The 25,460-nt window shown below is 40.2% G+C and overlaps 1 protein-coding gene across 9 annotated transcripts in view; it reads left to right on the forward strand.

Annotated features, from left to right (window-relative positions):
• Positions 1–748: 748 nt before the first annotated feature.
• Positions 749–25,460, forward strand: part of TMEM108 (transmembrane protein 108) — a 374,249-nt gene continuing 349,537 nt past the window's right edge. For all 9 annotated transcript variants that reach the window (XM_063662176.1, XM_063662174.1, XM_063662178.1 and 6 more), the window contains exons 1-2: positions 749–3,792; positions 11,214–11,332. The gene's annotated coding sequence lies outside the window, so the exon portion shown is untranslated. The remainder of the gene's footprint in view (positions 3,793–11,213; positions 11,333–25,460) is intronic.

Here is a 25,460-nt window from a genome sequence, read left to right on the forward strand (position 1 = left end):
TATTTTGAATTGTGGTAGCTTACTTCTCTTACAATAAGCTAAAAGACAAGGCTCATGTAGTGTGTTGATTGAATGAATGAAACCTGAATCCTCACCTTATCTCTGCTCCAAACTGTTGTTTTCTGAAGCTTACCTGCTTCCCATGTCCAGTTCGTAATTGTAAGGCACAGGTTTTGAACCACAGGTGATTTCCAGCTTTCTTAGCTATTTCTTGTATCAGTTTGGAATGTCCAAACATTTTATTCAGTAAGACTTTTGCCCATTTACACTTGTATTGTCTATTACATGCATGAGATAGGTGTTCCTTCCATAAACCATTATCTCTCCTTGGTGAATAAGCTTGCTAATTATGAAATCTCCATTAAAAAAAAATCAGCTTGTTGGGAGAGGCACATGGGGTCTTCAACTGTATGTATAATGCTTGATTTCTTAAGTTGGGGGAGGTACAGAGAGGTATATATTATCTACACATATTTTAAGTCTAAATTGTTTTGTGAAAGTATAAAAGCGAATATTAATATTCTTAACATTCGTTATAGAGAATATAAAGAAAACCAAGTTTTCTACAAAAATGCCTTGTGGTTGGGTTAAATCTGTACACAGTCACAGTAAAGGGATAAAAGTATCAGTTATTAAAACACAGATACATAGATACAAAATGTTATCCTGCCAGGGTTTGTATTACAGATGGAGACTAGAACCTTGGGTAATCTATTGGTCTTCATGAATGAAATCAATCAAGTTTAGAGAAGCTATTTATGGTCAGAGAGATAAAAAGGTAATTAGCAATTATAAAGCAGTCTATGGGGGTTCTAATAATAATACAACAATGGGTGGATTTCTGGGACTTGGCAAAATGGTGGATGGCTTATATCTATCTTTTTCTTTCTTTTCAAATATACCTAAATCTCTTGCTGAGCAATTTCTGGACTAAGGGGTAGGAAACCTGGTTTGAGCTAACTCATATCAGGTTACTAATATATCCATTTCCCAAGACAGGAAAACCAGGTTATATATATGAGGCAAGTAGACTGAAAAACAGAGAATGAACGACAGCCTGGATTTTTTTTTTCAAATTCATATCCTCAAGCAAGAGTCTTTGTTTCTTGTTGCTTCTTTCTGTAATAATGACACCCACAAAGAGAAAAATAAATGCTTTTTTCCTAGTTAAAAATTTACATTACTCAGTTAAGTAGCAGTGAAAACTGTCCTTGTTTTACTCAATAGATAAAGCAAGTTTACAAGGTGAGAAAAATTTCTCCCCCATTTGAATGCTGTGAAATATATTTTTAAAAGTGTCACAGAAGGAGGGAAGCTAGTTTGCAGGCTCACACATTGGGCTTCCATATTTCTGGTGTCACAAATAAAGTCACTTTTGAGTAAGATGGCTGGTGTTGGTAGAATGTTCTGAGAGGATCTCACTAATTTAGTTAAAATCTAAGTAGGTCATATTCCACTACATTGAATATCACGCCATAAAAAAGCTTGTACAATAGTTTTCCAAGGTGCAGGCACTAATCCCTTTTAAAAAGTAACAGAATTTGGTAAAACGCCAGTAAAGAGAATTGGGAATCCTTGGAATCTTTGAAATAGACTCACCTAGGTGATGGGTTGCTAGGTGCAGCAAACCACTATGGCACACGTTTACCTTTGTAACAAACCTGCACATCCTGCACATGTACCCCGGAACTAAAAAATAAAAATAAATGCTCAAATGGAAATCTGTTTTAGTTAAGAAGGGCATAAAACAAGTAAAGCTATTACCAGAGAGTTTATCAGTTTGGCATGGTTAACAAAAGGCAATACGTTCTTTTAGAAATATTTAGTTAATCAATTGAAATTAAACCTAGTCGTGGACCTAGCTTTTCAATTTATTCCATTGACTAGTCTTTGGAGTATTTATTACCTATGAATTATTTTTGGCCTTTAAAAATCAGTTCTCAAAAATTATGTGGAAACTTTCTTCTGTTTACAGAGTGTGTATGTCATTAGTGATTTGTGTTGCAGAGCTTAGTTTTCCCCGTTAAAAAATGCGTCTATCGATCTAGCAGCTTATGCAGGTGTTCTCAAGCATGGATGGATATCAAATCGCCAGTAGAACTTTTTAAACCTATAGCTGCCCAAGCCCCACTTCTCATCCCAATCAGAATCTCCAGGCACAGGGCCCCACAATCTATTTCCATAAATATTTACCATCCAGCCAGGCTTGAGAACCACTGGTTTAATGACAGCAAACAAACTTTTTTTGAGGCTTTCAAAACATTTTTCTTTGCTTAGACATTTCTTTACTCCTGCTGTAGCCAGAACCATTGCTGTGACAGGTTTAACATGTTCCCAGAAACTCTGAATTTTGTGCGATGCCATCTCTGATAGGGACAATGTGATGAACAATGTCTGAGATTGCTAGGTGGGCTTCACTTCTGGGGATGAGAAGCCAGAGAAGTTCAGGACACACTGACAAAGGTGAAGTTTTCTCTAAGCGACAGTTTGATCACCTTGGTAGTGAGAGAGAAATGCTGAAGCAGGGTTATACCACCTGGTTTGAAGAGATGAGAGATGAAGGTTTTGGAGAATTCAGCACTTAAGAATCTTGAACCACGGCGGTACACTACTGGGTAATAAGAGCTTGGCTACGCTGAACGACAAAGGTTCTAGCTGGCCAGTCCGAAAACACTGAGTCCTTAGGTCAAATTTGAGAGATGACAGGACCAGTGGGAGTCTTAACTTCTTGACTCTGGAATTACTGACAGAAGAATATTTGGACAGTTTTTAAGATCCCCAAGGCATATTATTTTACAACCTCTTTAGCTTATGCCTGGATTTGTGCTGTGACCGTTAGCTTCCCGGATGTTTTCTCCACATGCTTCTTTCTAAACTAGCCTGTATAGCCTACAACAGATTGTTACGTTTTGAGAAGCAGGGACCACTTATACCACTTCTCTGGCCAAGTGTCTGGCACCACGCCACTCAGACACACACGCCCAACCCTTTAGGATTAACGTAGACACAGTGTTCTCTTTCATGGCCATTCCGTCTCCACTTCTGGTTCCACACTCCAGTCACCAAGTTGGCATGATTGCTGCTCCATAGACCAAGGATGGGTAATGTGGGGATTAAACACACCTTCTCTCAGCTGGTGCCCAAACTGTAAGCATCACCGGGACACCCCATGTAGCCACAGGAACGCTTCTCATCAGTGGAAGAAGGACAAGAAAGGTCGTGCAAGTTTCAAATTACGTGGAGCTGGGGCTACAGCCATTACTTTCGGACAGGTGCAATTCAAAGCGTGATCCTCCGACCAAGAGCTTCGTCATCGCCACCTGGGAGCTTATTAGAAATGCAGGATCTCAGGTCCCCACAGACCTTCTGGATCAGAATCCGCATTTTAACAAGATAGTCAAGTGATTCTTATTTATATTAGAATTTGAGAAGTCAATTGATCTGGTAATTGATCAACTGAGTGCCACGTAGTCCCCGAAAACAGAGACCCTTTGTGCCCGCCTCGCACCCGCTCTGCTAGGTAGCAACCGAACCCCCACAGACATCGGAGCGGGCGCTGCCGAGGGCAATTTGGTGATTGGCTGGTCTCACCACGTGACCGGCGCTGAGCCTTCCGTGCGACTGGATTGGCTGTCGCGGACGCTGACGGACAAGGCCGGGGCGGGCCAGAGCCCGGTCGGAGGGGCGCGCGCGGGGGCCCGAGGGGCGAAGGCGCGAGTGCGCGAGAGCGCGTGCGCGAGCGGTGGGGCTTTCTCCTGAGCCGTCGGAGGGAGCCGGAGCGCTTCTCCCGAGGTAAGCGGCGCTCCGGGGCGGCCCCCAGTCCTTCCCATGCTGGGTCCCGGCAATCGGGTGAGGCAGGGCTGGGCGGGGCGCGGGGAGGTGGGGGGTCAGCTTGCCCCGGGAGCCCAGCTTCAGAGAGGATGCAGTCCCGGTTGCCTTGGTTTCCCTTTTCCTATCCTCTCAGGCACCTTCCCATCCTCCCCACTGCGTGACGGGTATGCCCGAGGGGAGTTGCCCACCTGGCAGCCCTGCCTCCGCCTTTGTTTCCCGCCCGGAGGGTTGATGGCATGAACCCCCTCCCCAGGTGGAGGGTGCGGGTGATGGGGCGCGGGCGTCAGGGGCGCTGGACCTGGGCTGGGGCCGAGGAGGAGGTGGCTTTAATGCAGGGGGACCTGTCACATGGGAGAACGAAGAAGAAGAAATGTAGTGTCACTTTGGCCAGCCCGTGGGACTCGAACTAATCCCGCGGCCGCGAGCGAAGCCGAATTCCTAGCGCAGCTGTGCGAAGAGCCCTCCTGCCTAGGTACCGGCGGCCTCGCCGGGGACGGAGCCCCGGTGCTGCCCGGGAGGTTGCTCTGCCCGCTGGACCTGGCGGTTTTCACCCCAGAGTTTCAGCGAAATTGAACGCTTTGAGCGTGCTGGAGGAATCCAGAGATTGGTTCAGGGGCTATTTTTTTTAAGCAGTTGGGCACCGGTGGAGCCGGTCTAAATGAGAGTCTACAAAAACGAATTTCAGATGCAGCGTTAACTGATGACTGGTAAATGGTGAGGAGGGAAATGCCTGCAGTGAACTGCAGACCAGACCACCACACTGAGATTCTTCCTTAAGAAGATAGGTTTTTTTTCGGAGGAAGTGTTGTAGTTTCTGCAAACAGGTTTTTCTGGGGGTACCCAGGAAGGTTATTACTTATTTTCAGCATGTTACTGGGTTGTGGGGAGAGGGAAGGCAGGGTCTAAACTAAACCTACTCAGACCTCCTTAATTCTTTGAAAAGTGTGTGCTCGATGAAGACCATTTGGCTGCCAAAAGAGGTTTGTATAGGAGTCCGGGGGAGAAGGATTGTTGCCTTTCAATCATACTTTAAAAAGGGGAAGGTATGTCCAGGAACTTAAGAGCAAGTTAAGCTATGCAAGGTATTCCCTGCCTCTCTTCCATTTCCCCAGACAGCTCATCGGCAAACGTAAAAAGTCCCTTCAATTTTCCACGGGTTAACTTCTTGATTTGTGGGATACACCTGGTAATCTACTCTGTAAGAAATGGTTCAACTAACTCATTATAAAGATATTACTGTGTTCTGGAGTTTCCACGTAATTTATTAAGAACTCTTTCTGGTATGAGATGGACAAGGGTCTCTCTACCTTGTCCCTTGGAGACATCCTAATACCTTCAAAGCCCTTTATAGCTCTTTCATTCCCTGTACAACATCATGTTTCTTTAGGAAATGACCTGATTTCAAACCTCTAAAACACACCGCATGCCTGTGAAATGCCCACACTTGCCAAGAATAAAGTTTACTAGGCAAGATAAATATATATTTTTAAGAGGGAACACCTAAATTTGTTAGGGGGATCAAATTCAGGTTTATCAGCCACAGGAAATCAAATTTTGTCGGTTTTCTGAGATGAATGAAAGTAAAAGAACAAGTTGCTGCAAAGCTCATTTAGAATATCACAAATGACCCTAGTAAAGTGAAATATAGGTTGTCACCTGATAGACTGTCACACAAACCAAATTAGTGGGAATAATTTAAAACTTTATCAGAGTTTTTTTTTTTTTTTGAGACGGAGTCTCACTCTGTCACCCAGGCTGGAGTGCAGTGGCGCGATCTTGGCTCACTGTAACCTCCGCCTCCTGGATTCAAACGATTCTCCTACCTCAGCCTCCCAAGTAGCTGGGATTACAGGTGTGAGGCACCATGCCTGGCTAATTTTTGTATTTTTTAGTAAAGACGGGGTTTCACCAGATTGGCCAGGCTGGTCTTGAACTCCTGACCTCGTGATCCACCTGCCTCAGCCTCCCAAAGTGCTGGGATTACAGGCATGAGCCACCATGCCGGGCTAGAGATTTTTTTTTTTTTTAAGTGGCATGGAGTAGAGGGGAGAACATAATGCTGAGGGTGAGGCAGGTGGCATAGTATACACTTATTTTCAGAGGAAAGAAACTAATCTTTGTTCCATAAACTACAAAGGGTATGCGTTGTTTGTTTGGCCTGCGGAAGGGAGGCAGGGATTTTGAAAAGGTTAGGAAACACTGATTAGGTTATGCAAGGGACAACAAAAAGATTGACAGGCTTAGTCCATCTAGCAACGTACTTCAGTGACCTATAGGACAAGGTTTTATTCTCTGATTCAATAAAAGCCCACTAGTGTTGCTTTCAAAGCAACAACAAAATCATTTCCTTTCTGTGGTTTCTGTCCCCTGGGTCAGGGACGGGGAACATAGAGAGTGAATGAGAGAGATTAGAGTCCGACCTGCATGCCTAAGCAGTAGTGTCCTTTGAGGAGGATCTGTGTCACATTGTGTAAGTATAAGAGCCTTCATATTGAGAGGGATCCGAGTACCTTCCTTAGGACACACGCTGTAAGATACAGCTGGATAACAGTGCCACAGGTGGGGGCACTGGGTGAGATCATCTGATAGGGAAGCATTGGGGAAAGAGGAGAGTCAGGAAATGTTTAATTCAGTGGGGCTCTGCTGGCTGCTTTTGGATCCTTGAGGAGGCATTTCAAGGCAGAGCTGCCTCATTGGCTAGCCTGGCTGACTTTATGTGGCTTCCAGAGGACCTGCCATTCACACGATGAAAGCTCCTGTGGTAGTTACATGTCTCAGGTTGTAAGCATCAGTTATGCTTGTAATGTGCTTGAGAAAAGAAGGGCTCACAGAGACCTAAATCTAGGCTGCCGTTCCTTCATGTTCTTGGCTTGTGTCACCCCCAAGACTCCCAGAAAACAAGTTGTACCCTCTTTACCAGTAGATGGCACTGCTGCCTCTGGGAATTCCTGGAGGAGCTGAACTATGGAGCTGGCAAACCAGCAGTGTGTAGCCTCTAGTCAGAAGATTTTGAAAGGCTATGTCAGCCCTCAAACAAAATCTCAAAGAAAATAGTTCTGAAAGCCATAACTGTTTACATAAAGTAGGAATAATGTGTGTCATGGGGATTGAGGAATGGCTGTGATTACATTGACCGTACATGTGTGTTTCTGAAGGGAGAAGGCAGAGAGTAAACCGACAAGCATCATAGCATAGGCTTTAAACGCACCCGGCATACGTATTGTTGGTTAATTAAACATAATAATCATGATTTGATCCAAATTTCCAACAACTTAATCGTTTCTAATTATTTGCATGTGAAGCTAGTCTACACACATAGATGGGACTATGGAAATGTACATGTGACTTTTAAACCTGAACAGTAGCTGGTAAGTACATGCTCTGAAGACAGCAGTGAGAGTATTAGTAAAAATAATGCTGATAAAGTAGTCACTATATTTCGAGGTTGTCCACAGAAGATAGGTCAAAATAATTCTTAATTCGTTTCTTCTAAAACTTAAAATTCCTAACATGTTTTTAGATCTTCTTAGTTAATGCGGACCTTTCAATATTATATTAGCAGCCCCAAACTTGTGCTTTGGTTTTAATGATGTTATTAGTCAGGGTTAATTCATCCATCCACCTATTTTGAAATAACTATTCTTTGTTCTCTAGCTGTTATTTACTGTTCTTTGAGATGGGAAGGTTATAGGGTATAATGAGGGCCGCGGCTTTGACTCTGCCTGAGGTATAGGATGCTACCTCTAGGTGCCATTACCCCAGTCACCTGCTGCTTTGTGTAGTTCACATCCTATGGCTTAGGTTATTTGAGGTTTCTTTCTATCTCTCCAAGTGAACTGATGAGCTTGTCTTTACTACCAATGCTGAATACTAAAATCCTGCTTGTGCTAGATAGTGGTAGGCCAACAGTCCATTAATGCCACCTTATTATGTGACTAAAAATAAATCTATTCACCTTTCTGAACCTTACTTTTCTCACCTGTTCACTGAGATTGATGAGATGGTGGATGTCTCTTAAAATCTCTTCCAAGTCTAAAGTTATATGGTTAGGTGATTCTCATAAGTTATTTCTGAAGACTAAAAATTATTTAGAAAATATTTTCATACTGTGAGCTTAGGGCAAAAAGAAGTCTTGCTAATGTTTCTTCCCAGAGAAATGGTTGTGCATTATCTTAGGATCCTAACAGTTCAGAGTAGGAAGAAACTGTTGAAGATGATTTAACTTAACCTTCTCAATTTATAGACAGTTCAGTTCAGAGTTGAGTTTCTTGACCAAGGTAACAGAGCTAGTTAGTGGCAGAGAACTAGTTGGAGGACTAGGATGCAAGCTCAGGACTCAATATAGTTTTCCCTTCTCCAATGCTGCTTTATTTCATCTGCCATCAGGCCACAGAATATGCTGTGTCTACAGGACTAGGGCCAAGAAAATTTTCTGAGTAATTCCTTAATGTAGGGCTTTAAAGCAACAGCATGAATAGCTTTGAGTTTTGGCAGAAATTCAAGGTCAGGCTTCTCTTTGCAGCTCATTCTTTTCTTCACTGATTGATTGTGAGCAGGATTTTTTACTGCGCATCTTTAGGCTTTAAAAACTTTTCTGTATATGCTGTTTCTTGTAAGAAAAAACTTTCATCATCCTAGAAGAATCATTCCTCAATCAGATGTTCTTAAGTTGGGTCCATGGACTCCCCAACGTCTCTCTGGATAGGAGAATCTTTCATATAATTCACTTTCTTTGTAATCTTATGTATTTTATCTTATACATTTCACACATAATTCTGAGAAGGAGGTCCTTAGGCTTCAAGAGACTACAAAAGAGGTCTGTGGCACACACACACAAAATAGGGTAAGAATTCTGAGTTCTAGTCTGAGGAGCTAAAAGACATTAGGGTGGAAGAGTGTTAGAGATAAAATATGGGGTAAACTTATTGAAGTTTGTAGGAACATTTTTACCTTTTAAAAAATTGCTCACTAAATGATGCTAATAGCATTTTACCCATCTTAAATTAATGATGTATATGCGAGTATTGATTTCCATTTATCATTCCTTCCTCAATAAGTACTCTTTCCTAATTTTACCAAAACACTTTCAAATTCATGTCGCTTTGTTGGCAATGACATGCACACTAAGAGGCTCCCTTCTCCCCCAATCTGACTTGACTTCCAGATGTTCAGTTCCCTTCTAATTCATGACTTGGAGTTTTTTACTTCTGAGGTACTACACCTCATGTTCAACTCTAGGCTTCTGGGACCCACCATGATCCCAGAGAGGCAAAATAATTTACATGCTAGGAATTAAAATCTTTAGGTTCCTTTATTTGTACCCAGGGTTTACCACAGAAATTGCTACTCCTCCTTGGCTAATTATTTTCCTTTTCTATTTGCAATCCCCAATTCTCGCTTTTCCTAATTGTTTCCAAATAGGAGTGACTGGGAGTTTGTATATATTGGAAATAAAAATCCTTGTTTAAAAAATGCAAAATTTTTGAATTTTGAAGAACATTTGCTTGAAAATCTCTTGCCTTGTGTCCTGTGACACCTTGCCTACTTTTGGTGTCATGGTGACCCATGTTGGTGAATTCACCTGCTGGCATCTTTTTGGCTATGTATCTTTTTGGCCAAAGTAATATTTATTATTGCTTTAGTAGAAGAATAAAAATTACCTTTTCTTCTTTAGAAGGTTATAATTGGGTTTATGTAATAACCTAATTATGTTATGTAATGTCAATTTTCTGCATTCTAATCTCAGTATATTGCTGAGTTATTGTGAGATTTTGGGGGCATGATTGATTTCTCTGAGCTTGTTTCCTTGTTTGGAAAATAAGGGGAGAGAGTAGTGACTACTTTAATTGTTTCCTGTTCCAAAATCCTGTGACTCTAAGAAATTGTACCTGGTACCCAGACTAAACATATCCTAAAAAATGCTGCCTAATTGGGAATTTATTTATAATCATTTAGTGCCAGGATAATAATTCTTTATATCTGCAAATCATTTTATAGTTTTCAAAAATGTTCTCTAATTCTGTATCTATTTTCTACTCAAAATGCCAAAGGACAGCAGCATCAGTATTATGTGGGAGCTGGTAAGAAATGCAGAATCTCTGGCTTCACCCATGACCTAACAAACCCGAACCTGCATTTTTATCAAGACGCCTTGAGGATGCACAGGCACCTTAAAGTCCAAGAAGTTGGTGGCTCGTGCCTTTGAGAAGAAGTTGGTGCTTTGAGAGGCTGAGGCAGGAGAATTGCTTGAGGCCAGGAGTCTGAGACTACCCTGGATAACATAGTGAGACTCCATCACTATATACATTTAAGAAAAAATTAGCTGGGCCTGGTGGCACATTTCTATAGCCCTAACTACCCAGGAGGCTGAGGTACGAGGATCACTTGAGCTGAGGAGTTTTAGGCTGCAGCGAGCTGTGATCACACAGTGCAGAGTGAGACCCTGTCTCTTAGAAAAAATTCTGAAGTGCTGCTTTTTTTTTTTTTCTGTTGCCCAGGCTGGAGTGCAGTGGCGTGATCTCGGCTCACTGCAAGCTCTGCCTTCTGGGTTCACGCCATTCTCCTGCCTCAGCCTCCCAAGTAGCTGGGACTACAGACACCCGCCACCACGCCCGGCTAATTTTTTGTATTTTTTAATAGAGACAGGGTTTCACCATGTTAGCCAGGATGGTCTTGATCTCCTGATCTTGTGATCCGCCTACCTCAACCTCCCAAAGTGCTGGGATTACAGGCGTGAGCCACCACACCTGGCCCATTTTGAGTCTTATATTGGCCCTATGAGAGAGGAACAGTATTTTACAGTTGAGGAAACTGAGACTCAGAGTAGTTAAGTAACTAAGTCAAGGTTACTGTGCTAGTGTCTCACTCAGAACCCTCTACTCTAAACTTAATGCTGTCTTCATGATTGGGCGGAAGTCACTTTTGTACAATAGAGTCTGGTCACTGCCCTGCAGCCCATAAGGTTAAGTGTGACTGTGTAATTGAGTTTTAGCCAACCAACAGAATGTGATGGAAGTGGAAAAGTATTGTCATCCACTTCTAGGAAAAAAAGCACAGAGAATGCTCATGCAAGCTTCTTCATACTGTTTTCCATTCTTAGCTGACTGCAATGGAGAGGACCCATAGGGCAACCTTGGAAATTATGTTTTAAACATGGCAGGACTTTTGTCAGCCTGGGTACCTGGATCACTGCATTAGGTCCACCCCACCTACATGTTCACCTGTCCAGTATGCATACATGAATCAGAAATAAACTTTATTGAACTTGAGCTATTATACATGTTTGGGTAAGCACTTAGTCTACTCTCATATTCACTTCAGCAGTGACTTGGGACTTGAAGTTCCTTTGGCCTAATGTATTTTTTCATTTTCATCTTTGCCAGTTGGTGATAGATTGGTGGTCATCCAACATGCAGAAATGAATGAGCAGTGAAAAGCAGCAGAGCCGATGGGTCATGTGGATGTAAGTGCGTTTGAAGGCTTCCACACCCTCTACTCCAGGGTAAGGCAAAGGCATTCTCTGCCATTGTTTTTCTTGCTTTTCCAATTCATAGAGGCTATTGTCTCACCTGTCTCTTGGAGTCAGTGCAATATGATGCCCTGTCTGTGAAAGGCTCCTAAAAGCCTTTATTGATTCAACTCATAGATACCATGCAAATCAGCAGTTATGAAGAGAAAAACATGACCGAGGTGATGGGATGGAATCTATGCATGGAAATATTTCAAAACCGGAATTTTTAGTGAGTCTGTTTAGAGTGTGATTTATATGGGAGGGGCTGTTGAGCCCTCTTGAGGTACACTGTAAAGATGGGAACCGGGCCTGATTATCATTTCCTTATAGCCACATCATATGTTAGCTCTGGTAGCTCCTATTTCCCTCACCTACCACCTTCTTTCTTCTTTGATTACTCTGCTTAACTTTTCCTTCATTAATCACTTTTTTTAGTGAAGGAAATAACTTCTCAAAGTGTTGAAAATTCCAGATTTGGTGTATAATAGCACTAGCAAAGTACATGGTTTTGCCTGTTTCATTTTATTTTATCCAGCATCACTGGAAGTCACATGCCCATTCATGCCTCATCTATTTGCAGCCTCTAGTACAATGCGTGTGGGCACTGGCAAAGTTATAACCAAAACTGGCTTTGAATTTTCACTTGTGTTGCAGATTTTTGAGACCAGAAGGAGAAATTAACTGTTTGGTGTGGAAAGGACATCACATCCTTTCCGAGCTCTCCAATTTCTAGAGCTTAAACTAAAATCAGACTCCTTGAAGGCAAAATTATGATTCATATAAATATAAGAAAAGCTAAGGATGGTTAGGAATGAGGGATAGGAGGTTAAAGAAACATACTTAACTGAAGGGTTGTTTTAAGCAGCTTGGCTCAATACTGCTGAACCTTTGCTAGATAATGTCCCATTATCCAGGCTCAGACAGAGGGCATCTAGAAAAGGCTGGTATCTTTAGGGGCCTCATGTGGCTCAGTAATGAGTACAATTTACTGAACAAAATAGACAATTAGAGGATGGAGATCTCTGGAGATTCCAATAAATGTACATCATTATTGCTCTAAAGTGATGCACATGCTTGGAGATAAAGCAAAGAAAAGGCAGCTGCAAAGTACATCAGCAGAAGAGTCCAGGTGAGCAGCCCGATGCAGACTATAGCTCAGCACCTGGAGGTTGCTAAGAAAAGGAGCTGGTCTTTGCTAGATTTTCTCATTAAGAGAAAGGAGCTGGTCTTTGCTAACTTTGCTCAGTTTCCTCTATATCCTGTATATCCTCTATTTTAAAAGTATATCATGTATATCCTCTATTTTAAAAGTAACTAAAAAGTATAGCATGTCAGAAATAGCACTTGGCTGGTATGTTGCTGTGTAAATACTATACAAGGACTACATTGTGGAGGGAGCCATTCTTTAATTATTGATTTGGGGTCAAATAAAGCAATGCTAGAGATGCCAGTGGACCAGAGTTAGCTTCTCAACCTTACACTATTTATTGACACTTTGAGCCAGGCAATTCTTGTGTGGAGTGTCCTGTGCATTGTAAGATGTTCAGCAGTGTCTTTGACCTCCACCCACGAAATGCCAGTATCTCCCTCCCTGATTGTGACAATCAAAAATGTCTCCAGACATTGCCAAATGTCCCCTGGAGAGCAGAATTGCCCCTGGTTGAGAAACACTGCTGAAGGGATATAGTGATTCAATCTTGCTCTGAATTTCTCTGGTATCGTATTTTAATCATTTAACTTCATTTTGTTTCACTTTCCCTATCTGTAAAATATACACACATAAATAGCTAAGTAGTCTAATGAAGTAATGTACATAGTACTGTGTGACTCCTTGGGGGCTCTGTCATTTCTAAGAAGCGATATTCATCTTCCCAAATTTCTAGGACCCAAGGGTAATTCTTAATTCTTGTGATGGCACTAACTGAGGAACAGTGGAGTTTGAAGAAGGGCGAAGGTCTGTGGTATGGGAGATAATGAAGAATGCTGGACTCTGAGTTTATTCAAGGGCTTCATGTTCTGGTTTATTGTGATAATATATTCTGGATGAAAACTTTCCTTTGCAAAGTTAAAAAAAGGGAAGAGTGGATGAGGCAGAAAGAAGGCTGTTCAAAAGAGCAGTCAAGGAAATTGCATTTGACAAGGTGGTCTGCTAATGTTAAAGTGACTCATGTATAATTAGACCAAAGGACATAAAGAAATAGCCTCCAAAGGAAAACTATCGTCCCAAATGACTGCTAGTCCAGATCAGTTTTTGCAGACAATACAATAAAGACCAGAGAATGTTTGGAGATCAGTGTTTATTCTAGAAACTTTTACATTTCTATTTCTTCTCTTCTTTAGGAATATGGAAAGGGATTATCTTTAATATATGCCCTTTGAATTATAAATATAAATGTTTTAATATGACGTGTTCTTTTGATAGTTTTCTAGTACTATGTGTTGGAATGGTCAAAGAGGCCATAACTCTGACCTAGACCTGAAGTGTAACCTACATTATTTTAATAGAAAGGCTCAGTTTAGCTCTAAAACAAGGCCAGTGCAGGGATTAGATGTAAACTGTCCTGGCAGGTTTGCATTCCCCCTTGCTGTGTTTCTGGTCCCTGTGATTATTAGACTTGCTTACAAAGTTTCCAGCAAATGCACTGTATTTTGGATCTACTATGTAGAGAAGCCATCATGGATAGCCTTGTTTATTTGCATTCTTCATACATTTTTAGTCCTAGGTGTTAAGAAAACTTATAAGAATGTTTAAGAAGGATTCCATGTACCTTGAAGAAAGAGGCACTTTGGTGTAGAAGAGAGGTGAAAAGTGAAAGGAGCTCCACTTTGTTAGGAGTAGGCTGGTGTTTGAATGTTGAAGTTTTTATTCTAGTACTACTCAAAGTGTGGCCTCTGAACCAGCAGCATGAGAATCATTTATACTTGTTAGAAATGTACAGACCTATTAAATCAGAATTTCTGGGAGTGGGCGTAATAATCTGTGTTTTAACAAGATTCCCAGTGATCCTGATGGATGCTAAAATTTGAGAAGCATTGCTTTATTAGTGGTTTCTGATGTAGTTACTTCTTACAAATGATGTCTGTGTGTGTTTATGATGGGGAGGGCACAGAGAAAGTATTTTTCCAGGTAGTCAGAACATATATAAGCTTTTCTTGTGATAACCTTTTGGATAATTTTCTCAAATGATGCCTTAAGCCTTTTGCTGCATTGCCTAATACAGTAGCCACTAGCCACATGTGGCTTTTTCTTGTTTAAATTAATTAAAATTAAATTGAAATTCAGTTCTTCATTGCACTAGCCACATTTCAAGCGCTCTGTAGCCACATGTGGTTAGTGGCTACCATATTGGACATTGCAGATAGGGAGCATGTCCATCATCAGAGAAATCTGTTAGACAGCACTGTTTTAGCCTGTGAAGACCCATATTTGTCAGAAACTTACATTTAGAATGATAGTATGCTCTTGTTATAACAAGACCTCAATTCATTTAAAACAGAATTGAGTTTTGGGCTTCTCCATCCTGGGGAAACTTTTCAGTCTGTGACTGTATCTTGCTGAACTTTTTACCTTGCTGTGGTATCTGTCTGCTACAGAAAGTGCCATGGGTACATCTCTGACATAATCAAATCCACAGCCTCTGAAATATTTGCCCTTTAATCCAAGGCTGCTGAGCTGTCTTTTTCCATTTGGTCTCTCTATGCCCTGACCCTTCGTGGTGAGGCTTGTTTGTGCAAGATGTCTCTTTTGATACTGCCTAGAGCAAGAGTCTGGAAGAGGTGGCAAGAGAATTTTCACCTCCCCTACTTCCAATTTCCAGCTTGGCTCAAAAAAAGTGTTTCATAAGCGGGTATTAATACTCAAACTTCACTGCTGAGGAATTATCCCCTGAAGAATTAGTCTCTAAAGCAAGTTTTCCAACAGACATATTACAGCACAGATTTAGTAATTAAGCCCTTTGGCAACATGGAAGAACTTTCCGTTGATATTATGTATTAATATTACCAATATTAGTTGCTCAGAAATTATAATTAGAACAAATGAAAAGATGTGGAAATATAGACACACAATTTTTAAAAGATATAAAGTTTCCTGAGCCCAAGATTTTTGTGCATAGGAGAGGGAATAGGAATAAGGAGTTTGTGGCAATTAGTAGTATTGCTGGAGTTGAGGGGAAGGAGGTGGATAGAACCTAGACTTGATCCCTGAGTAGTCTTAACCCTGCTGTTTTACTTTTGATGGATGCATTGCTTGTTCTCTTCCTGCCTTTCTTTCCTTCTCTCTTTAAAAATACTTTATTCACTCATTTATTTATTTGAACAGTTTTAAGTTCAAGCACAATTGAGAGGAAGATACAGATTTCCCATATACCTCCTATTCCTACTACTCCCTAAACATGCATGGCCTCCCCCAATGTCAGCCTCACCCACCAGAATGGCACATTTGTTAGAACTGATGAACCTACATTGACACATCATAATCACCCAAAGTTTATAGTTCACATTAGGGTATATTCTTGGTGTTGTACATTCTTTGGTTTTAGACCAATGTATAATCACATGTATCCATCATTATAGTATATAGGTATTTTCACTGCCCTAAAAATCCTTCATGCTCTGCCTTTTCATATCTCTCACCCCTTTGCCCTTCACTAAACCCCAGAAACCACTGATTTTTTTTGTTGTTGTTGTTTTTTTGTTTTTTACTATCTCCATAGTTTTGCCTTCTCTAGAATATCATGTAGTTGGAATCATGTAATATGTAGCCTTTTCAGATTGGCTTATTTTACTCAATAATCAACATGTAAGTTTCCTCTATGTCTTTCATGGTTTGATAGCTCATTTCCTTTTAGCACTGAATAATATTCCATTATCTAGGTATACCACAGTTTATCCATTCACCTACTGAAGGACATCTTGGTTGCTTCCATGTTTTGGCAATCACAAATAAAGCTGATATAAAAATCTGTGTGTAAGTTTTTTTTTTGTGGACATAAGTTTTTAACTCCTTTGAGAACATTCCAAGGACCATGATGGCTGCCTCATATGGTGAGAGTATGTTTTATTTAGTAAGAAACTGCCTAACTGTCTTTCAAAATGACTAACGTTTTGCATTCTCACCAGCAATGAATGAGAGTTCTTGTTGCACCACATCCTTGCAAGCATTTGGTATTGTCAGCGTTTCAGATTTTGGCCATTCTAATAAATGTGTAATGATAGCTCAGTGTTGTGTTGTTTTAATTTGCATTTCCCTGATAACATATGATGTAGAACATCTTTTGATATGCATACTTGCCATCGGTATGTCTTCTTTGATGAGGTATCTGTTAAGGTCTTCGGACTATTTTTTGCTCAGGTTGTTTTCTTATTGTCGACTTTTAAGATTTTTATAGAGTTTGGATAATGGTCCTTTGTCAAATATGTCTTTTGAAAATATTTTTTCCCAAACTGTGGATTTTCTTCTTATTCTCTTGACCTGATGTTTCAGAGAACAGACATTTTGAATTATAAAGAAACCCAGCTTATAAATTCTTTCTTTCATGGATCATGCCTTTGGTGTTGTATCTAAAAAGTCATTGCCATACCCAAGGTCATTTAGGTTTTTTCCTATGTTATCTTCTACGAGTTTTATAGTTTTGTCCTTTACATTTAGGCCTGTGATCCATTTTGAGTTAATTTTTATAAAGAGTGTAAGGTCTGTGTCTAGATTAATTTTTTTTGCATTGGATGTCCAATTTTACCAGCATCATTTGTTGCTTTGTTGTACTGCCTTTACTCCTTTGTCAAAGATCAGCTGACTATCTGGATGTAGGTATATTTCTAGGCTCTCTATTCTGTTCTATTGGTCTATAGGTCTTATTTTATCAATACCATACTGTCTTGATTATGGCACTTTATAGTAGGTCTTGAGGTCAGGTAGTGTCAGTCAACTCGGTTCTGCTTTAATATTGTGTTGGCTATTCTGCGTGTTTTGCCTCTCCGTATACACATTAGAACCAATTTGTTGGTAGCCACAAAATAACTTGCTGGGATTTTGATTGGGATTTTGTTGATTCTACAGAACGAATTGAGAAAAACTGACATCTGTACAATATTGAGTCTATAATGATCATGGAATATCTATTTAGTCCTTCTTTGAGTTCTTTCACCAGAGTTTTGTAGTTTTCCTCTTATAGATCTTGTACACATTTTGTTAGATTTATACCTAAGTATTTCATTTTTGGAGATAATATAAATGGTATTGTGTTTTTTATTTCAAATTTCATTTGTTTATTGCTGATATGTAGGAAAACAGTTGACCTTTGTATATTATTCTAGTATCCTGCAACCTTGTTATAATTGCTTTACTAGTTCCAGAAGGTTTTTGTTGATTCCTTCAGATTTTCTACATAGGTGATCATATTATATCATCTGAACAAAGATACTTTTATTTCTTCCTTCCCAATCTGTATTCCTTTAATTTTAATTTAATTTTATTTTATTGTTCTATTGCATTACCCAGGACTTCTAGTACAATGTTTGAAAAAAAAAAAAAAAAAGTAGTGACAGGGCACTTCCTTGCTTTGTTCCTGATCTCAGTAGGAAAACTTCTAGCTTCTAGTTTCTCACCATTTAATATGATGTTAGCTATAGATTTTTAAAATGTTCTTTTCCTTTTGGTTTGCCTTTCTTACTCATTTTTTTCTGCCCTAAATGTTGGAGGGGGCTCAGTTTTCTCAAGGGGGGTGCTATTAGCATTTTGATGGAATGAATCATTGTTATGTAGAATTTTCCTGTCTATTATAGGATGTTTGGGCTCTCTGGCCACAAAATGCCCATATTATTCTAACCAAGTCATTGTGTCAATCAAGATGTCCCCCTACATTTCCAAATACCCTCTGACTGAGAATCACTGACTGCTAGAAAGAGATGAGTTTGATGGATTTTCTGTTTGTTTCTTTTTTGATGGGGAGAGGGAGGAGTAATTAGAGTCAGGGAAGATGCAGGTGCTCTGAGTGTCTGGTTCATTAATTTCTAATATCACCTAATCTTTCCCCGGTGCTGGCAGTGCTGTTGGTAGCCAATATTATTCTATTGGGATCAGGAGAATCAGGGTCTCCTACTGCAAGACTTGCTTTCAGAGGCTTGATACCAACCCAGAAACCATAGGGGGTTGTCTGTGCCACAGAGAGTAGAGGAACTACTGAGGCTCCCACAAGATGCTGCATTTTTATTTTGATTCACTGCAGCAAAATCTCCTACATCTATTTGAAAGTAGACTGTTGTCTACATGACAGTGATCTACTGAGGAAAAAATCAGTAAGAGAAATTTACAGACAATCCAAGGGAGAAAGGCTTTGCCAGCCATTTACTTTTTTTCTCTGTGATTGCACATATTGGCAAAGTAGCCCCTAAATTTGTGAGGTTATGTGTAGACTATTGGGAGATCTGAGAATTGTTCTACAATTAGCAAAGAAAAGGAGAACACTTTTAGACATCTTGCCAAGGGGCCTACGTAGACTATTTTGATTACAAGAATGGAAACTCAAGTTACTTTAAAAAATGGAAGGCTTAACTAAAGATGCACGAGAAAATAAGGAAAACAGAATTTCAGTCATGTGGCGAGTCTGCGAAGAATCTCAGGGGCTTTTAGGATGAGAGAATAGTCTGGCTGGACCTCTTGGAGTCAGGACTTAGGAGCAGGAAGATTGTTCTGATCTGTTGTAACTCCAGGGTGTGTCTGCACTAGCATTGTTGGTCAGTCCATATTCTACTTTTAGATCATTAATGTGGTTCAGCATTTCCATTTTAGATTCTCTCTTGTTCCTTATGTTCTTGCTTCCATTTATTGTTCCCACAACCTAACCAATGATCTGTGTATAGACCAAACTCCAAAAGAAGAAAAGGAGTATGATAGGTTTTGTAGTAACTATCATCCTGATGGTTAAACTTTATACCATGCAATTTTAGAGCTGCTGATGCTCTCTCCTGATCCAAACGCTGTGATTTAAGGATATTTGCTTTAGTAAGGGCTATGGGCCTGGCAGTTTCTCTAGAAGAAGGTAATGGTGGGGTAGACTGAGACCCCACTGGGGTAGAGCAGTGCTGGGGTAGAACATGAGACCTCAGTCTTGTTTAATGACCCTGAATTCTTAACTCTTGGAATCAATATAAATAGTATTTGTGGGTTATATAGACAACAAAGAACTGGAAGATTATTCAGAAAGCACACATGTTTAGTAGCAATTGTGAAAAAGCATGAATCTGTTTTTTTGAGAAGTCTGATTCTATCCCAGTGCTGAGTAGTAGGGAAATTGCTGGGCTGGATGATTGGGAAATGGGGAATTGTATTTCCCATACAAATATCTTATTTTTTGTATCTGTCAAATTTGATTCTTATGGCCACCAGTGTGTTGCACAGGAATAATGGCTAGGTGACTTTCTAAATGTTGAAAGACATTTTGACATCTTCGACAAGTGTTGTTCAACAGCTGGGTTTGTAAGACTCCAGTTGTGATAAAGGAAAATAACTTGGCTTATTACTCTAAAAATAAGTTCCATACAAATGTTGACATTTTGGGGATTACTACCTCACATAGTGTGTTTTGTTCACTTTCCCCCTGAACTTGGAGCATTAGTTTCATTTGAGCCAGTGATTGAGTGTGACTTTATAAGGGAATGCATTCTAATGCTTCAGAAGGCTCTGTCTTTATTTACGACTCTGTGTCAGGGTAAGAATGATGGTCCTGGCTCTATTTGGACCTGCACAGCTGTGAGTGGAGTGACCCATGGCAGCACAAACAGCCCATCATTTCATTGAATTATTTAAGGCTCTTACACTTCCCTTCAAGTAGCTGGATCATGGTGGCACCACATACAGAGAACAAGTTAGTATTTCCTTAGAGAGATGCAGCTTTTGTTGAAAGAGAGTCTGAAGAGAAGAGGTTCAGCAGGGCTTCTTCACCTGCTGGTTGAGGAAAGAATGTAGTTTGTTATTGAAGGGTGATGGGGATTGGGATCAACTTTCTCAACCCAGCTGCTGACTGCTGAAGTGAAAAGTGCAGAGATAAAACATTTGCTCCAGTTTCTCTTCAGACTCTGTGAAGATCCCTATCCCCTGTATTGAATTTTTAAAAATAAAAAGGGAAAAAGATAGAATTGTATCTAATTGGTCTTAACATATATCCATGTTTCTTCTGAACAGGAAGATTTGTATGTAGATAACACACGTTGCCAGAAGATTAAAATCTTCAATTTTAACTTTAAAGAAGCATTAATCTTACAGTGTAAGTGAAAGATTAACTCAGATTTGTGCATATATAATTTTTCTACAAAAATAAAACAAAATTTTGTTTGTTCTCATAGAATCAGGAATTAATTTGCAGTCCTTGTTGAAGATTCTTTAGCAACAATAAAAACATCTGCTCTCTCCAGGGTATAGAGAGATTCTGAAAGATGGCCAAGAGCCAGGGATCCTGAATCCTTTATTCCCATCCTGCCATAGGCTACTCCCCATGAGGTTCCTGCAGGATAAATGTGCACTGGGGGTGGTGGAGGCAGGACTTTGGATGCAGATCCCTGAGAGCCTAGGACCGAAACCCCCAGCCCTGAACTGTCCTATTCTTCCTATGAACCACAGAAAGACGCAGCTCCTCTCAGCCTTTTTCTTTCCATGCCCACTGTTGAATCTTTGCTTTCACTTTTCAAACAAGCAAAGCTGTGGCTGATGCCATGTCCTCAAACATGACCCATTCCTATCAGCACACCCCTTTAGAGGGCCCATCACAGACAAGGAATAAGGCAGACAGGGAGGAATATGCTTCCCCTGACTATCAAAAGCTGTTTCTTTTCCACTGGAAAGAACTTACTGGATCACTTCTGAAATTAATTATTGTCATTAGAACAGTATTTACCAGGCATTAAATGTTAGACATTATTTAGAGACTCTCAACTTAGAAAATAATATTTTTACTTTGAGAGAGCAAAATCCCATGTTAGTACAGTCCTGGATTTTAACTTTTGGTTTCCTCTGGTGTTTCTCCACATACCCCTCCATTTTTTCTTTCCATTAACCCTGTTACCTTAAGTTCTTTAGTCTCTTTGCCTCAATTCTTATATCTTTATTTTATTTCCAGGGTTCTATGGTTCCCACCTGGCTGCAGGACAAGGTGCTTCATAAGTTGGCATAAAGACACAGGCTGATTCAAACTTCTCTTTCTGAATTTCTTTCTTCTCTTTCTATGCGCAAACCTCTTTTATCCAAACTGGTCCTTGGTCCCATTCTCTCCTCCCTATGTAGAGTGCTCCTGTTTCTTTTCAGTGACCACTTGGTAGCATTGATAGACTTTGGGTCCTGTAGCCAAATAGATGTGCATTTCTATCCTGTCCCTATCATTTTTTAGAAGTGTGACTTTGGGCAGAATATTTTAATTTCAACCTCAATGTTTTTATTTTTAGAATGGGAATCATAACTACCTTATGGGATGCTTATGGGCATGTTACTTAGGGAACTGTCCTGCCCAGGTTGTATTTTCTGCCTTTTCATCCCAACAGTATGCATATGTGCTTGCTGATGAAGTGATTGAACATCAGAATTCCAGAGCTGGTCTACATCACAGTTCGTAGTTAGCCGTCCTCTACCTGCCACTCCAGAGCTGGTCTACATTACAGTTTGTAGTTAGCCGTCCTCTACCTGCCACTTTCACACCTTCCCTAACCACGTCTTCCTTTGATAAGACCTAATCCTATCAGTGAGCATCTAAAGATACATTTTCCTCCTTCTACCTATGATTGTGAAAACTATGTTCATGGACATTCAGAATGTCCTGGTATATCTGCCCATATCAGAAATTAACAGCAATTTCATGGCCACTATCTGCAACCTTGAGCACCAATTCATTTTCTCAGCATTTGTTTCCTTTCATGTAAAGTGAGATTTATCGTGAACATAGAATGCTCTGATTGCAAGGAATACCTCTTTAAAACGAAGTTTTCCAGCAGCTTTTTATTCTGAGTATCATTTAATAAAGTGCAACATGACATTAACAAGGTTGCTTAGACAAGCCCTCGGAGTTTATTTAAGTAGACTCTGCCCCATATTGATTCCCAATTATAACATGTTTAGCATGAATTAAACCTGCCAGTGTTCTCAGACAATATGATGCTCTCCCTGCAATTCTGCCTTCGTCTGTCAGCTACCAGAGTGTCAGTGTTTCCTTGTTCATTCTATTTAAAACGTAATTCTCAACCTCTTGCTCAAATGATTTAAGCCATATGTGAGGTCTATAAATTTTGTTTTCTCAGACTACCACCTTCTTTCCCTTCTTATTATTTCTTACTCCCTTTTCTCTATTTTCCTTATTGTCTCATGTACTAAAATAAGACTTTAAATTTTTTTTCTACTCAAAGTAAGAATAACTTAATGCTTATATTTTTCTAGTTTGATCTACTTTTTCATAATAAATATGGGCTGTTAGTTGTATATATATATATGTGGGTTTTCATGGAATTAACTTTGTCTCTTTTTGCCCATGAGTTTATTGGCGAGAAGACACAAGTATAACTGTTGGGATTCTTCTGCATTCTTTGGTTATTCGTGATATTGCTAACTTTACCTTTACTGGTTGTTTAAATTTTGTGGTTATGTGTGTTTTTACCATAGGCTCTTGAGGGAAATATATAAAAGGCCATGGGAAAATTGGTGGTATGAAAAAAAATCTATCAGTATATTCTTCTCAGATACCCTTTTCGAGAAAAATTAAAATACTTTGAAAAAGATTCATAATCAGAAATATTATCTAGTTTAACTTTTTTGAATGGAGAGATTTTATAGGCTGGCAACAGGAGCTTCTGACCTTTCTTCTTCATGAGCACTGATGATGGAGGGAGTGACTGTGTTTGAGTGCATTTTAGGTAGAAGAAAGGGAGCCTGGTAACAACAAACTGTGAAACTGGTTGTACTACGTTACTTGTTAATCCTTCTGAAGGAGAGATACCAGGGCCTCTGCCCTGCATCCTTCCATGCTAGAAATATTCATAGTTGGAGGAAGCAAGAAATGCAGCCTTTGAGCAAGTTGGATTTTTTTTTAACTATTGATTTTGAAAAAAAGAATTGTTTTTGTAATTATGAGTACCAGGAAAAAAAAGTAAATGAGAAGAGAGATGTATAGCAGATTAAATATGTGGCTGCCTTGTTGACTTGTGTAACATCAGATATCCCACTCCACCTTCATTTTTAAATAAACCTCTCTGTTTCTTGCCCTTTCAGCTAATCAGAACTTTTCTCCTGCTCTCCCCTGTTGTCTCAGGATTTAGGAAAAGAGCTGATGGGATTGGGCTGGGCCTAGGAAGGATTGACAGCACCTCTAAGGGTTTGCTCCTGAGGAGAGGAGAATAACTTGCCTCTTGCTCCTCTTCAAGCCTCAGACAGGAGCTCACCCCCAGCCTAGCAGTTAACATTGCTGCTGCAGTCAGGTGTGCTCTCTCTGTCCACCTTTTCTGTCTGGGGTTCCCTTCCTGTCTTTTGTTTGGCTGTGAGACATGTGGTTAAGCCCTTTGGCTACTCCCGTGCCTACAGGCCCTCTTACCCTGGTTGGAAGGGATGGGGTAGGAACGCACCTGAGGGGTGAGAGGCCCCCAGAGAGGAGATCAAGAGGTGCCAAGGGCAAAGCCCTGTTTCATAATTCTGTTCCAGGCCTCCATGTTTACCTGGCTTTGCTTCTTAGGCTGGGGGACTTTGTTACTTATTAGAATTTTTTTTCCTCAATTACATATTTTGTTTCCCCAATTAGATAAGGAGGCCTCTACAAGCATGGATCCTGCCATGTGCTTCTCTTGCATTCTTTGTGTTGCCTGCACTGTGGGAGGCACATAGCAGGAGCTCAGATATGGGGGTTTCATCGCATTAATAATGTCTCTTTGTAGTTGTCTTAGGGCTCTTACAACAAAGACTGGGTGGCTTATAAACAACAGAAATTTATTTCTCACTGCTCTGGAGACTGGAAGTCTGAGATCAGGGTGCCAGCATGGTTAGGTTCTGGTGAGGCCTCCCTTCCGGGTTGCAGACTGCCAGCTTCTCATTGTGTCCTCCTCACATAGTGAAAAGACAGCAGACTGGCTTTCTGGCTTTGGATTATAAGGGCGTTAATCCCATGTGTGAGGGCTCTACCCTCATGACTGAATCGCCTCTCAAAGACGCTACCTCCTAAATGCTTCACAGTGGGGGTTAGGTTTTCAACATATGAATTTCGGGGGAACACAAACATTCAGTCTGTTGCAGTAATTTGTCTTATTCCTTCACTTACTTACCATTCTTTTATTTTTTTGTTAAACATTTATTTAGTAACTACTTGCCTGGTTCTTGCTGGAGTGACTTTTTTTGGAAGGGTCCAGATTCTGCATACCTCCGAAGCAGTCTGCCTAAGATTGATTTGTCCATGTCTGCCTTTATTTGTTGAGTTGAATCTTAAACTTTCTGTTTCTTATAACTCTGTGAAGAACCTGCAATCTCAGGAAACATGAGCTCCACTTTCGACTGACAGGGCTTTACTACTAGGAAATGAGAGAGGCCTAGGTTTTCTTCTTTCAGACCTCACATAAATTGGCTGTGCGGCTGCAGAAGAGTTAGGTCGCCTCTCTGTATAGTGTATTCTCAGATAATGTGAGTTAGGCTCATAATTGGCAAGTTTAGTGTAACTCTTCTAACTCAGATTATCTCTCTGTTACTTAGGTTCTCCATTACATGCAAAATCATTGTTTTTGTTAAAGTTGTTCTGTTCCTTTGTTCTAGTTGTTTAATGCATTTTTCCCCTGGCCAGATCAATTTTTTTGAGGGGCAAGGACAAGAACTAATTCTCACATATACTTGGCTACCCTTTTTCTCCCTGTAGACCGAGCATGAGATTCCATTCAAAGTAGGTGATCCATAAATGTTTTAACCTAATTAGACACAAGCATTTTTAGAATTCAAGAGGAAGAAATTCCCTAAATACATTAGCATTTAAGCACATCCTAGAGGTCATCTGGTTTACCACCTCATTTTTTGATCATCAATTTATTCGTTCTATTATTCTCTCCTTCCTTTCTTCATCCCTTTTGTGCCAGGCACTGTGTAAGGAGCAGGGGATATGAGGTGAGGATAGAC

Source organism: Pongo pygmaeus, chromosome 2, assembly GCF_028885625.2.
Source record: "Pongo pygmaeus isolate AG05252 chromosome 2, NHGRI_mPonPyg2-v2.0_pri, whole genome shotgun sequence".
NCBI classification, from domain to species: Eukaryota; Metazoa; Chordata; class Mammalia; order Primates; family Hominidae; genus Pongo; species Pongo pygmaeus.